Source organism: Anopheles bellator, chromosome 2 (assembly GCF_943735745.2).
Source record: "Anopheles bellator chromosome 2, idAnoBellAS_SP24_06.2, whole genome shotgun sequence".
In the NCBI taxonomy this organism is placed as follows: domain Eukaryota; kingdom Metazoa; phylum Arthropoda; class Insecta; order Diptera; family Culicidae; genus Anopheles; species Anopheles bellator.
Window position 1 is genome coordinate 26,926,916 of NC_071286.1, and position 15,264 is coordinate 26,942,179.

Genomic DNA, 15,264 nt, shown 5'->3' on the forward strand with positions numbered 1-15,264 from the left:
CTATAAGTAGGTACTTAATACGGTTCTGTGCGTTCTAGTAATAATAATAATAAATAGATAATCGCACAGACAATTGACGCATAAATCGATCCTACGACGGACACGCAAAAGAAGAGACATAATAGATATGCAACACTTCGTTTGATCGCCGTGGCCCCCACCACGTGGCCATGCAATTGTGGTGCACGGTGAACTTCGGTGCCAACAGTCAAGTCCCAAAGTGCATTTAAAAACCGTTTGATCGTCGTTCGTCGAGTGGGCTACAATTTACGCCTTGTTTCTGCCTTTCGAAACCCATCTCCCTCTGGGCGTGTGCATTTCGTGAACCGTGAAAGAAAGTGAAGGCCCCCATTGCCAGATGTGCATCGCTCTGCGGTGCCAACGGACGGCACAAACCGAATGACAAAACGGGACAGCATTCCTACGCCGGGGCACACATTGGAGGCTGCCAAAAGTTAGGTCACCATCGCAGCCGCACCGTCTGAACAATCGCTCCTACGCCGCACCGCTCACGGAATCATTAGGAAAAGTGGAAGAAAACCGCCGAAGGAAAAGCGAAGGCCCGAGCTGAAGCTTGTGACTCGCCCATTTTCGCGCGGCGAAAGATCGGCGAAACGGCGATGCAATGCGCGCGGTGCCGCAAAGTGCCAAAGTGGCAAATGTTTGAGAAACAAGCATAAAATATGTTTCATGGTTAAACTTTCAACTTTTTCGCTCCGCAACGGCTTCGTCATCGTTATCGGACCTGCTGGTGGCTGGTGGCTGGCGCTGGCCCTGGTTATCGGGCCATCTGCGCGGGTGAGGCGCGGTGGAGAGGCCCGTTGCGGGGTGTGATACTTTGTGGAGTTGGTGGAAAATTAAAATATGTCATCGCCTTTCGGTGCGCGAACTCGTTAAAATGTTCGAGCCAACCGCTAGTCGCTAGGCGTTTTTTTTGTTGTCGTTTTAATTTTGTGGCTACCGTTTGCGATGGTTTTATTTAGTTTCCCATTCAACCGATGCATTCTCGTGTGGTGGCAGTGTTTTATCAGCAAATATGCAACAACCCGACACACACACGGATGCATACGATCCGCATATTCACGGCACTGGGCCCTCTGGGCTGGTGTGTGGGAGCCTTTTTTCGATTATTTCTCTTTTGGCGCAGCATCAACACCCGAACGGCACAAGAGAAAGGCCCGGTGAGGAAAAGGGCGCGGGGAAAGGGCTTGCACACGCATACACGGTGCGGTGACGCAATGTTTCGTGTTTAAGTTTTAATCTCTTCATCACTTTATCACGCGCGTTAGCTGCGCCTTTCGTGAAAGATCGCGCAAAAACGGAAAACTTTATCACGCTTCAGCTGCGTGGGAAATAAAGATGGCCACTGCACTTGGAATGGAATGAATTGCGCCGAAAACAGGCTGTTTGAAGCGAACATCCCAGCCTAAATGTTAATATAAATTAATAAATGTTAAAAAAAATAATGCAGTTCGCAAAAGGTTACACGGAAGATCGATTGTGCTATTCGAATTTGGCTGTTTGGGACGTTCGCGTCTTGGTCCGTTCCTCTATATATTCTTTAGTGATTGATAACTTTAAAAGCTTGGTGGAGACAAGAGATAAATCGGAATCCTAAAAGTATATAGGGATTTTGGAACCCTCACCCTAGTAAACTTTCGGCTTCTATTAGTCCCTTAGTCCTATAGCTCGCCCTTCAATACAAACACTTGCTTGTGAGACGAGAGGAAGCCTATTTCAGAAAGTCTTTACAAAAGGGCAATTTCTGGCATTATATGAAAAAGTCTGGTCATGTCCCTTCCTTATCGACAGTTCCTTATAGGAGAACGGAACAAAGAACGTTTTAAACACAATCGATGCCTGTTTCAAACTGGAGCAGCCCTGTCCAGCAGAATATCCTAACTCGCTTGATTTACCAGGATTTTTCCCATGTAGTTTGAAGTTGAAGGTTCGAGCTATGATTATTAGTAAACAACAACATCGAAGTCTTAATTTCAAAATGAAAAATATATAGTGAGTAACGCCTTTGGGTTAGAAGTGAGTAGTTTGGCGTGCGGCTCGCTTTTCATTACAAATATGTGGATTAAATCAAGAAAAGGGAAAATGTAAAAACATTGTATACCTAGCCGAACTTCAATGTGCAACCTTACGACGTTCACAAACCCTGTGCTTGTAAAGTTCCATCTCAGCCGCTTCTATGACGAATTTTTAATCTCTAACCGTTTGGTACATATTATACATTTTTTTACTGTAAACGAAAACTATTAGCTTAACACAACGGCCACGCCAGTTCCCAGACGTTCGCCATCCCGTCGCTGCGATTCACCCACCGGATTGTTGAACGGTGTCGTTGGGTTGATGTTTTGTGTCCCTCTCTCTCTCTCTCTCTCTCTCTCTCTCTCCCCGTCTTTCAGAGTTCCAACTATGTTCGGGATAATTATGGAAATTGCATAGAAGTTAACGCGAGGTCACACCAGCGGCGCGCCGCAGAAGGTGCCCGTCGCTGCGTTGCGGTCGCCATAAGTCGCAAAGTCGTCGCCGGTCGCTCGGTTGTTGCACAAAGTTTGCGGGCGCGGGAGAACGGTGCAGTATGATTTATGCTAAGATTATGTCACGATCTCTTCCGAAGCGCGGGGAGCATCGGGGCGAAGGCACAACTTTTCGCGCGCGCATCAAAAGCCACGCCAGCGCCCTGCAAGGGCCCCGGCGCGGGATCCTATTTGATCGAGCGCCGTGGCGTGCCGTTGAGAGGGAATAGCTACGCCGCTTCGCCGACTCGGCCGATTATGATGATCCGTGCGGTGCACATTAAAAAACAACAACGAAGTGACGAAGTTTAGCAATCGTCGGCAGTTGGCCCAAAGAATTTATGGTGCCCGCCCTCGGGGAAGCATAGGGCTCGGGTGTGGAATGTGAATTTGGGTGCAAACTTCACGTCGATAGGGCGCTCGGTCCGGGGTTGACATGACCGTGGTGGAAAGATGGAGATTGGGATGAGCTTTGGAGTATGATCTTTATTAACTGCCAAACACACGACGCACGAACAATACGGCTGCAGTTAAACGAGGATGCAAATGATTTATTATGAAAGTGGCAGAAACCATTTGCGGCTGCCCTTACTGACCTATAAAGTTTAAACGAACGCAATGCATTTTATTGTTACGCTGACGGAATGGAGGTCGTTGTAGTAGTTTCCACGCCACGGCGGGAACTGTCTTGCAGACCGTTAATTGCGTGAGGGTAGCTTAATTACTGTCAATTAAATGCAATACGAGCACCCATTTCATGTTGAAATGTTTTGAATGAAGTTAGAATAATTGTAGGAAATAATTCAAAAGCCACAGTATTAAAAACTTGTAAGATGTCTCAAGGTGCCGAATTAGTCCTCTCGCGCAATAATGCTGGTGGCTTATGATACTGCGGCCGCCCGTTTCGTTGAAGTTCAAATTATCCGGTTTGAAAGCTTTGTTGTTCGTATAAGGACACTTTGCCCACGCCAAGTCACGCTCTGGCCGCGCCACGATGGTTCTAAAAATACACAGCCCGCCTGACTCCGTTTCACTGCATCCTTGCAGGTCGAAGTTGCCACCTACCGTTATCGCTTTAATCAGCGCCCACCGCTTGTCGTGCTTCGCATTAATGCGCCACGGCAACTGCAGAGTGCAGCCAGCTTGGTAGAGGTAGTGTGGCCCGAAGCCACTCGCTACTTTGCATAAGCAGCGTGCGCCGCGCGCGTCGTGCGTAGCGCGCGTAACGCAGACACGTTCCTACTCCGCCTGCGCCTTAATGAGGGCTTAACCCCGTGTCTGTGCGAGGCGTGCACACGTCGACCTTGGACCGGTGCAACCCTTCGCCCAAGGTGCGCAAGGTTCAGTGGGTGCGCCGACCGCCATTTTGGGTACCGAAAAATTATGACAGCTCCCGCCACGTCCTGCGAATCGACGACTGGAGTCGTGTCGGCTACCCAACGACCGACTGAGCGATCGAAATTAGGGGTGGTTGCTGAGGCCGATTTCGACACGGTGTACGATCGACAACCAAAATGCTCGCCCCCCTCCCCGTAAAAGGTCAACGCCTTTTTCGGTACGGCCTTTCCGTTCCCGCTCGCCAATTCATTTCCGTCAAGAGATAAATTGGGCGGCAAGAAACAGAGAAACAAACAACACATTGTTGGCCATTCACCCAACCCGTTGCGTTGCGTGTGGTGAAGGTCCAAGAAGTGCAAATTGCTACAAACTAAGCAAAAACATAAGTAAGGCACGAGCCATGATTAAAGTGTTACCGGGAATTGCAGAATTGCACGCACCTGGCGACAACAGGATAGGCTCCTGTGGAATCTGTCAAAACGGGAAAACCCGGTTTCGCTGGACCCCACGCCGACGCTCGCAAACGTGCCGCCTCCGTGTGGTCCGAAAACACGGGGTTGATAAAAAAGGCACAGATAACCGGGCGGGAAAAAAGGAGGACCGGTTGATTTCAATTTAATGCGCACGCCGCACCGCACCGGATTACTTTAAATGCAAATTGATGGGCTGCCAGAACGTGGAAAAAGATGCGGAAGAACCGGTGGCGTTCCGTTCTGTGGGAGGTGCAGTGAATCGCGATAAACACAATAGAAGTTGGGCATATAAATGACACGTAGCTGGCGCGCAAACATTCCGAAGGAAAATCGTGTGGGGAAGGTTAATCAAACTGACGTACGTTCGAAACGATCCTCAGCCCGGTTGAAACGTGAGCGCAAAAGAAACGCGATAATGGAGAGTGTGGAATGTTGTAAACAAAGAGCCGAACACGCTCCACGCCAACAGTGAAGGAATTGTGATGGATGCACCAGTGATACGGATTGGTGGCAAGCACTGAAACATTAATGCTGGCGAATAGTGCCGCAGGGTTAACTAAAATCGATCCTGGCCTACACCGGTGCCCTCACAATGAATTAATTATGAACAAACTGCACGGCGCTTTTGCAATGTTTCCAATGGCCACATCAAAATGGCGAGTATCTCCGCCAGAGTATGTTCGGGGGTTTTTGTTTCGACCACGGCCAGATTATGTTTCATTTTTCGAGAATCCCCGGAGCGGGTGGTCATAAATCATCATCGTGGCAAAAGAACAAAAAAAAATCAACTATCGGGCTGCAAATGGAGCCACGATAAACAATGACGTTCGATGTGGCCACCGAAAAAAAAAATCGGTTCAAACTGTTCATACTCGTAACGGGCCGCTTTTTTCCATTTACCGACCCCCCCCCCCCCCCCCTGGCGAGTGGTGTATCAATTACACTTTCATGTTGCCACGCGCCGATGGCCACACAAACATTGTCGCCAAAGCCGTGCCGAGATTGGCCCGGAGCACCATCTTGTCAGTGGCTCATTTTTAAACTCGTAACAATGTAACAATGTCAATCAAACGCGCAGCATCATAAGGGGGTCCTGGGGGGGTTCGAGGAGATGTAAATATTGATGGGCCCAGGGCACAGGAGGGCCCGATGCTGCAGTATGTTTCCCGGGCTCCCGGAACGCGCTATCGACGGTGGTCGTTTGTTTTCCACTCTGCGTGAGTAATGGGCCAATAATGGAATCAACTTCTCGCTGTGCTCTCGTGCGCAAAGGGACGCAGGAAAAAAAAGGAAATGCGCAAAGAATTAAACAATCTGGCGAGGGCAAAAGATGGGCAAAAATACGGCACCCGGCTTTTGTGTAATCTGTTGATGACAAACGGCGTAATGCACATTGTTGCACCCGTGTGCTGCACCCGGGATGCCGTTTTTTGTGGTTTATGTAATTTTCAACTTCAGTGATTTTTTGGCACGCGCCTTTCGATAACCCGGAGATGACACAATTAAATCAACTATTTATCCCATTACACCCGGTAGTACACCCGGACGTTGGGCGGTGGAAGTCGTGCGTGCGTGAGCCATTGTAGGCTTATCACGCCACATTATTTTAAATTATCGCTTTGTAATCCATTTTGTTGCTGTCCGTGATGGCGACCGTAAGAGCATTCGGTGCTCGGATGAAAGGGCTGGAATAATTATGATCGGTTCATGGAAAATAAAAAAAACCACCAAACATTGAGTTATTCTGGCGTTATTCTGCAGCACACCTGCAAAGAAGGGGTTCAAGCAACAGCACGGAAGTTTTCGTTAAAGTTGGACGCCTGGAACAGTGAGTTCAAACACTCACCGAAAGAACCGACTGCTAAAGAGCGCGCTAAAACTTGTACCAAAAACGGTGCAGTTGGCGCAGGGAAATGTCCAAGTACAAAACTTCTTGGCCAAACTGCGAATGCGATAATATTGCTCCGTTCGACAAGGAAATGGTCGAACGGTTCCGCGAAACTAAACTTCCGAAAAAACGCGTTAAGGTGCTCGATGGCGATTTTTTTCCTGTTCCACGGAGAAAGATTTTCCCGCCCTAGAACAAGTGAGAATGGTCGGTTTTTTTAAAGATTTTTCCTTGATTTTGCATTTTTCCTAAACCACATCAAGCACGTCTGGCCGGGTGGGAGCCGTTCGTCGTGGCCATTAGGCACAAGCAGGTACGGTAATTAATAGGTTCGATTTCTCTGTATAATCGAACGAATGTGCAGAAAGGGAACAAAGGGCCGGCATCATCGGGAACACCGGTCGAGGGAAATCTTTTCGCGTCCGAAGAAGACTAATGATAGGGTTACGTTTTTTTTGGCCCCATTTTCACTAGTTTAACTTTCGACGCGCTGTCGAAAAAAGAAACGGTGGTAGAACTTTGTCCAAGGTAAAAGCGGCGCCGGTCAAAAGAAAGCGTATCCTGTAGAGCTAAAGGGAAGGGCTTGTATTAGCTTTAGATTTGTTACTTACCTTCTGGTGTGATTCTTATATTCTGATTTAATTTCCTGTGTTGGCTTTCGCCCTGCTTTATGCCATTAGACCGTCTCATTCGCATAATGGCCGGCAATCAAAGCTTTAAGTTTTTAGAATGATAATTATACACAATGTAGTGATGGGTTTAAGCTGCAACAACACTCCGGCTTCGGTGTCGCTGCTCGGTGCTATAATAACTTTTCACACGATCACCTTTTAATGAGTCTGACATTTGCAGGCCTCGGTGCGCCGCAAAAAAACAACCAAACGAATGCATCCGCGCACCAAATGGCAATCCGGCACCATCCGGCATTTTGGAGGCACTTCCATGAAGGCGGCCAAGGCGTGTTCCCCAATGACAACGGTGGTGGCAAAAAGAAACAATATGAATTGGAGGAGTAAATAAAAATTAAAGAGGACACACGGTGGGGGCTTGATATTTACCTCTCCATTAAGTACGATCGGTTCAAGGTTGGACCGGGCCAGTGGCCGAATCGTCGGAAACGGCGTCAACCGCGGCACATAACGTGGCATGACGAACACACCATCTTCACGCGGACACGTGCACCGGGACAGGCGCACGGTTGGTTGTGGTCGTGATTGCAAAAGGCCATAAGGATTCGGGTGAAAACGGAGCGGCCACCATCGCAGATCGCAGATGTAATTCCACCGGCGAAGGTCGCCCGGTTTTGCTGGCTGCGAATGCTGGTCTCCTAGGTAACCGAGCACAGCTCGCATCCAGAGGTCGAAGCAGGCAGACGGAATAAAGCTTATCCTCCGAGTAGACGTTGAAAAAAGGGGCCAAAAGAGGGGCGCGATTACATCGGTGCGCTGCGGTTTGCCGTCGACCTGCCAAAGGAACCGATGCCGAATCGATGGAGCATACCCGTGTACACGTGTCCTATCAAAATCATAAACACGTTGGATGACCCTCACCGACAGAGAGCCGACAGAGAGAGAGATTACACTGCTCGATGTCCTTCGGCACTCCTTGTGGCTTGTGACTCGAGCGGGCCAGCGGGGCGATATTTTTCTCGATTACATATTGCCATATTGTACTGCAGCCGGGGACGAGAAGGTTGCAATATCAATGGTGCCGAGCATCGTGCTGAAATTTGAGAACCCACAACGGCATCGTCTGACGAACCGGTGCAACAATGGACAGGGTTTCCGGGAATTGCATCGAACTGCGCTGGGTTTGGCGCCGATATTCGAGACCAACCGAGACGGGATCGGGTACCGCGCTGTTGGCGCGCTAGCAATGGAATGTTTGAATTTGAAATTGCTTAACCGATCGGTAGGAACTGCTGGCCGAGGACGGCATTCGATTCGGCTATCGACGGCAACGGTACATCATGGGCCGCGCGAAAAGTGCAACGCGTCCACCGAACGGTGCTCGAAAACTCGGACAATTGCGACACTTTTGAAAATTCCAACCACATACTGTCTCCGTGTGTGTTTGGGGGGTAAAATCAATTCCATGCGCGTCGATGTCGTTTTCACTCTGCAATCTGTGTCCACGCCGACCGCACGACCATCCACGCCACGCGATGCCGGGATGCGTGGCGAGCGTGCCATAAATAATGAGCAACTATTTAAGGTATGCATTGGGGCACAGATTTGCATGGGATATTTTATTGCAAATCGGACACATTTGTGACCAGCGCGGCTGTTTGTCACAGCCGCCCGGTGCTGCTAAATGTGATGGCATCCGTTTGAGCCGCGGGACCCCCGTCATCAATCATTGAGCTTAATTGCTGACACACAGAGCCGCTACCGTGTGGTACCCTATAATCAGTAGCGATTGCTGCGCCTCGACAAACAAAGTAACAGTAACGGTTTTCAAGTATGATCACACGATTCGTTAGAGTGAGATTTATTGGAATTTGACTGGCTCCCGAATCCTTGCCAATAGGGGTCCCTATTATTTGTCCCAGCGACCGGACGCACTGTCTCACCCTCGTTGATTGCGTCTGCCACTTTCGCACCACTCCCAAAACCTTTGTCGCTCGCAATTCTTCGGCCACTTTGTATCGTCTTTTTTGCCCGGGAGAGCTTAGCGTGTGTTAGCCGCGATTACAAGGATACTTTCGGATCACTCCTTTTCTTTTGGGCCGCCGGGAAGGCCGGAAGTCTGTCGGAGAGTGTTGTTTTTTGCACCGGTCGCTCCGTCCCGACAATGGCAGGATTAATGATCGATGTAATTAACAAGAGCCGCTGGGAAGCTGGGAGGGATGAAAAAAGGGGACCGGACCCGTTCGGACCCGTTCGGGTTTGGGCTGGTCTGGCGTGTTTGCATTTTAGCTTCCGGCCAGCCATGGCAAAAGGATACGTCAGGCTCGTCCCGGTGTGCTGGTTGTGATTGAAGCCGGAACAATGGTGATCCGGTTTCAAGGGGCAACTCACTTCCTGCTGCATCCAGTGCCACCAAAAGGGATCAGCCTCTGACGAAGCTGACGACAGGGCTCTTGGCACAGCTGTCAAATCAACAGGTCAGACGCGAAAGTTATGCTGCTGCTTAGTTTAACAATGGTGCAGCTCGTCGTGCCGGCTGCAGGACGAGGCCAAGGACTAAACCACTTGAAAACTCCTGTCGGAACTTCGGGGGTGATGTGATAAACTTTTTCGCCCGGAATGCTTAATCGATTTTGGGCATGAATCATTACTTAATGTTTGTAACCTAGAGAGTGCCGGCAAAGGAAGAGCAATTCGAGAAGTTCTTCTGATAAACTTCATGACTACATTTTGACTGACATGGCGCAAGGATGCCCTTCACGGAGGCCGCTGTTGCGGGGCATGCAGAATATGCAAAACGATTGCTTCGCGATGCTCGCGGGGCGGAACTCCAAAGTTCTGCGGAATGAAATTAGTGCAAGTAACAGTGAGCGTACGAGCAGCGGAAGGCCTTCAATTACCACAAAAGAAGATAGATGTAGCATCCCGGCCCGCGAGGGCACTTGCAGGCGCAACCATCATTCGAACAATTAATCAACATAGTCGCTTCGTTCCGTCCTGTCGGCTGCCTGAGCAAATAGCGGACCCGAGCGCGAGATGAAGCGTATTCTGGGGCCCCTCGGATGTTTTGGTTTTGTAATCTTGCCCAGTTTTTGCGCACCTTCGCGGCATTGACGCGCAACACCGGCACTAAATAACGTTTTCCATTTTGACACCGTTGTTGGGTTAGGTTGCCGCTGGAAATGATGATGGAAAGCTACCCGGCCCGGAACCCCCGAAGGGCGGACGGGTATTTTTTTTTACAGAACCCGGGCAAATCTAATGCTTTCAGTTTTATTACAATGCCGGAAGAATGTTTTATTCAGTGAAGTTATTTTCTCAACAAACTCCGCCCGTCGGTGGCGGCCGCCGTTGTTTGTGGCGCGCGGAAAACGCGCGGCGTATTTGAACGGTGGCTGAAGATTGCTCGACCAGCCTTCGGAGCCGGCCCATTTTGACCTTTCGCTCCTTTCCGGCGGGTGGACCATTTACCGCGAAACACGGCCCGGGCGTACCATTATGTCATAATTTTAATGATTCGTCTTTCGTCAAAAATTTGGTCAATTTTCTTTCCCCTAAAGTGGTGTGTTTAATTAGCTCTTTCGTGCCAAATTAATTTGATAATACTCTCCGGGGCTCCGGCGTCAGTTCCGAAAGGCCCGTGTTTGGCCGGCGAGTTGGAAATGGAAAAACGAAACACTCTTTGGCGCAAAGTGCGACGAAAAATGGGCCCCAATAATCCGACTATATTTGCCGCAATTTGGCCGATTCCGGCCGGTGGCCGCGCATCGTTGCGATCCGCAATGAAAATGGCGCTCCATTAAGTATCGAAATCGAAGAAAAAGATTCGCAAATGATCAGCCTCATCAATCCGTGGCGGCTGCCAGTGACGATGAGTCGAGTTTTTTCTCGCTCACTCGCCCGCTGTCTTGTCTTGGCTGATTCAATTTCGACTTTTCATTGCGCATAATGGCGCCCGGTTGCGCTAAGGCTTGCTCCGAATTCCCGCGCCCGCCGCGCTGGTGGATGTTGCCAATCGATCAAAAATCACGCCGCTGGAATGTCAAAGTTTGCGCGCGAGCACTTTGTCGGTCGGTGGCGGTTAACTTTGGTTCGCATCTTCGATTGTCACTGTCAATCACGGGGAGCCGCGACCCGCCGGCGGGCATATCCGAGCGCGAAACTCTTTGTAATTTCACGGGAGTAGCAGGGGATGTGCGGAATCGGGAGAGGTGGGCGTTTTGTGAGCTGCGTACGGCTTTTCCGTTCACATTCCCATTTCGAAACGGACGCGTTCGGTGGCCAATCATTAACATTAACACGTCCGATGGCTCGGCATAGCTCAGCAGATTTAGGGCTATCACTTAATCGGGAAGGAAATCAAAGTGGAATCGAAGAAGGCCTGTCTGGCGGTGGAATTTCCCTCGCGCTCGAAGCGCCACATGAACTGCTCGAATGCGAATGGGTTGATTCGAGCGGCACGAAGCGGAGTTCACGCGATCCGAAGTGGTTTGGTCGGGCCATCGCGATGCACTGTGGGGAATTTAGATGAAATAGGCGGACATATTTGGCTTTAGGAAGAATCTATGGACTTTTTTCAACGTTTTCATTTTCTTTGTGACAGTTTTGATTTAATTCGACATTTTACCTAAAGATTTTTCAACGTTTTTGTTTTCTTTGCATGTGTTTTGATTAAATTCAGCATTTTTGTGTAATACAAGAGTTCAAGTATAATAAATAAGCTTTTTTTAATTTTAAAGTTTTTAACGCCTGAGCTATGCAATCCGCATGACACCAAATGTTATAATGCAGAATCGTAAATGCAAATATCTAATATCTGGTAAATAAACGAATGCCTTACGAGTGTAAAAAAGGATATCAAATGATCGAGGAGCTTTACCCATTGCGTTCCCATTGAAACAAATAATTATTAGCAACCGAAGTATCCACTCCATGAACTTACTTAAACGTTTGATGGAGTTCTTATTTATTTCTTCATCCAAAGGGCATCAACTTTGACAGAAGAATTCTCGGAATCTACGGAACGCAGCAGGCTTAAAATTCGGATCGGTTATAGAATACTTACCTATTTTAGGAAAATGTAACTATAATCCTCACTTTTCAAAGTTGGTTTATGAGTGCCTTTTCCCCCATAGTGGGATGGCCTTTGAAAGCCGAGCCGAACCGGCAAAAAAAGTGCCGGCACTTCATTCTTTCAGCTCGCATACACCTTCATGAACCCGCGGATGAATGGCCACCCGCCACCCCGTTGGGCCAGAGATGGAAAATATTATGGATCTGCGGGTTCGTTTTCGTCAGTTCGTTTTCGGCCTTCGGTGCGGCTGGGCCACGAAGTTTTTCGCTGCAAACTGAGACGTTCGCTCCTGAGCAACGCACACTACGAAAGCTGTACGAACGTTTTGTGTTTACCAGCGTTGTGTTTCACTCCTGCCGTTCGCTGCCGGTGAGTTGTGTGCGTCAAACTGGGGACTGTCCGATCCCGGGATTGCCGGAAAAGAAGAACGGCGATGCGAGTGATTTGACTACGTAGCCTTTGGTGGAAAAGTGACAAAGCGATCACTGGAAAATGCATGGAAAAATGAGTAGGCTTCCCTACGTGAAACGCGTGTAAAGCAAAACGTAGCCATCGGTTCGCTTGTGTTTTCAGTACGTCCCTTATCCAACAGCACGAAAACGGCTCGGCCTCGGCCGCGATCGAGAGTCGGAACTTGTTTTCTCCGAGCTTTTACCGGTTCCTAAAGAAGATCACCTTGTCTTGTCGATGGTCGATGTGAGTGGCCGGTGAGTGTGTGGCGGCGATATGCTAATGACGAATATTACAAGTTTTCTCTCCCGTCAACGGGCCGAATTTCGATTCGTTTGACGTTTGATCGCCCGAGTTGTGTTTCGATTGCCGATCCGGCAGCTCCCTCCCGGTGTTTCGCGAATCTTCGATGGTGGTGAACCCGTCTCTCGGAGCCCGTGGTCCAAACTAATTTCGCTGGCTCACTTTGCATCCGGCCGGACCGTCCTTATCCGGGGGCAACTGCGCTTCACACGGGCCAGTGTCCGAGTAATGGGCATTTTGGACCGGAAACCGGATTCAATCGACAGCCGGGCGGGCAACAGAAACACGCTGGTGGCGAAAACTTCCGCGAGTCCCTCGGCAGGAGCGAGGCAGAAGTTGAAGTAGAAAAACCGGTTTTCATCGATTTACTGCAGCGGCTGCGCTGGACGCTGGACGCTGGGCGGCGGCAATATCGGAGGGCCCTTTTCCCGGTTGACTTCGAGAAACATTTCGTTTCGCCGCGGGCGTACAAGGAAAAATGTGCCCCAGAAGATCGCCCCGTCCCGGATGCAAACGCCTTTTGCCCCGAAAAGGGGGTGCGCCTTGATGCGCTGTGATCGATCTATTGTGAAAGCTCCCATTTGCGTGTTTACTGTGTCTGTCTGTGTGGTTTTATGTTGATGTTAATTGTTTTATTCTCCTTTTAGTGCTTACCTCGGGTGTTACGGTGTCTGCGAAAATGAAAGGTGCGTGGTTGCGTGCCCGTGTGTGCACTGAATGAAACGAAGATCGTGTTTGCGAAAAGTGTTAGTGAAAAGCAATCAAATTGCCACCAGAAAAGAGCAAACGGTGTTTTGACGGAAGCGACGAGCCCCCGGTCCGTGCGATCGCAGCTTCGTTTCGAAAGCAGCATTAGCAAGACGCGTTCCACGGCTGACTAAACGACGCCCAAGACGTTCGGAGTCGGCCTTGTGTTCGTCGATTCCTGTTTCCGCCTCTACACAACGAGCGCGATCGCTCCGACTGGCGACCGTGCGCTCCAGAAGAGACCAGAAAGGAAGAATCGAGCAACCAACAGGTAGGAAGGTCCTTCCGTCAGGGAGTCTCTGCCGGCACCGCGGGTGTAATGCCCTGCAAACCGGTGGAGGCTAATTATCGCATTACAGTTTTAATTAACTGCCCCACCACTAATGGACGATAATGGCGCTGGAGAGCCCGTACCTCGGACTACGCAGGACTTAAGCCGGTAATTTTGCTCCATTTCTCATCTTTTCGTTGGAGCGTGCTGGCAAGGACATTAGCTGACAGCAATGTGACAGTCATTTAACCGGTCGTCCGACACTGGCTCGGCTTCCAGTGTTCCGCCCATAATCAGCTTCAGAAAAAACACATGCACCGTCGGGCGGCTTTCGGAGTGTGCAAATGGTGAAGGGAAAATAATAAACAGTCCATCCGGCCCATGCATCCGGGGGCACCCGAAGGATACGCACAAGGAAAATGTAATTTTCCCCGGGGTGCGAAGCAACAAGTGGTTCTCGCGCAAACGATTTTCCCTGGCCGCCTGGACGGTTTGCGATGTTCGCTTCATTGCGCTTGTCAGAAGACCCACATCTCGTCCTGATACTGGCAGCCCTTTTGGTGCTTCGGGCATCGTTGGTTGTGGCGTGGTGAGGTTACACTTATGAACAGATTTTAATTCTTCTTAAAGATGAAATTTATACAAAATATCTCATTTACTACTTAAAAATAATGATCGAGATCGATGAGACCGTCGCGAACATGACCTCCGGTTCCTTAACTGCTACGAGTCGTTCCATTTCCTGCGATGGCAAAAATCCAAATCCGTACGCTATGCTTCGCCGTTGGTCATTTCATTGAACGGCCCCGCGCGTTCTTCTTGCTGTTTGGCGGAAGTTTTTCCGCTTCTTCGTTCCGTGCTCAAGAGGTCAGTCGCAGCGATTCGTTTCGGACCTTGCCGATGCTATGCGCTCCTCTCTTTTTATTCCGCTCCACGGGCTTCTCTTCGAAACGAGCGTCCGTTCGTGCTCGCGCTCATCGTGCCTTTTGCTACAGACCCTACCGTCCGCCTTTTCCCATTCGGCGTGACCTCGAGCGACCGCGCGAGCGAGCCGGCCGGGAAGGCTCAAATTATGCTCCAACATGAACCTCCGCTGGACCCCCGTCCGGAGCGTGGGGTCCAGTCGATGCATGGTGAGGTGGTCGTTCGACAGGCACACGCCCGGGGTGAAAGGCACCGGGTGTGTGCTGAGTGTGGTCAACGGGTGGCGCGCGGGTCCGAGCATTGAACCTGTTCGCGAGCGCGATTACATACGTGCATAATGTTGGTGTTGATGGCGCCTCTCGCCTTCGGAGGGGTTCTTGTTTTTCTTCCCTTTGATCCGGGACCCGGAGGGGCGCAGTGGTCACGCCGGCGAAGGCTGGTGGACGGGCGATCCGATTACTGGCTGACTGACTGGGTTTTAGAGCCCGCCGTTGCGGTCTCGCGGTTTGGTGATACCGCTACACTTCCGATGCGGTTCCGATACGTCGGAATCGCCACCTGGTTTCAGCGATAATTGCCTCCTTGGGTGGTTAAAATTAGGTGCATCCGGTCCGGAGATATGTCGCAGATGTGGTCAAC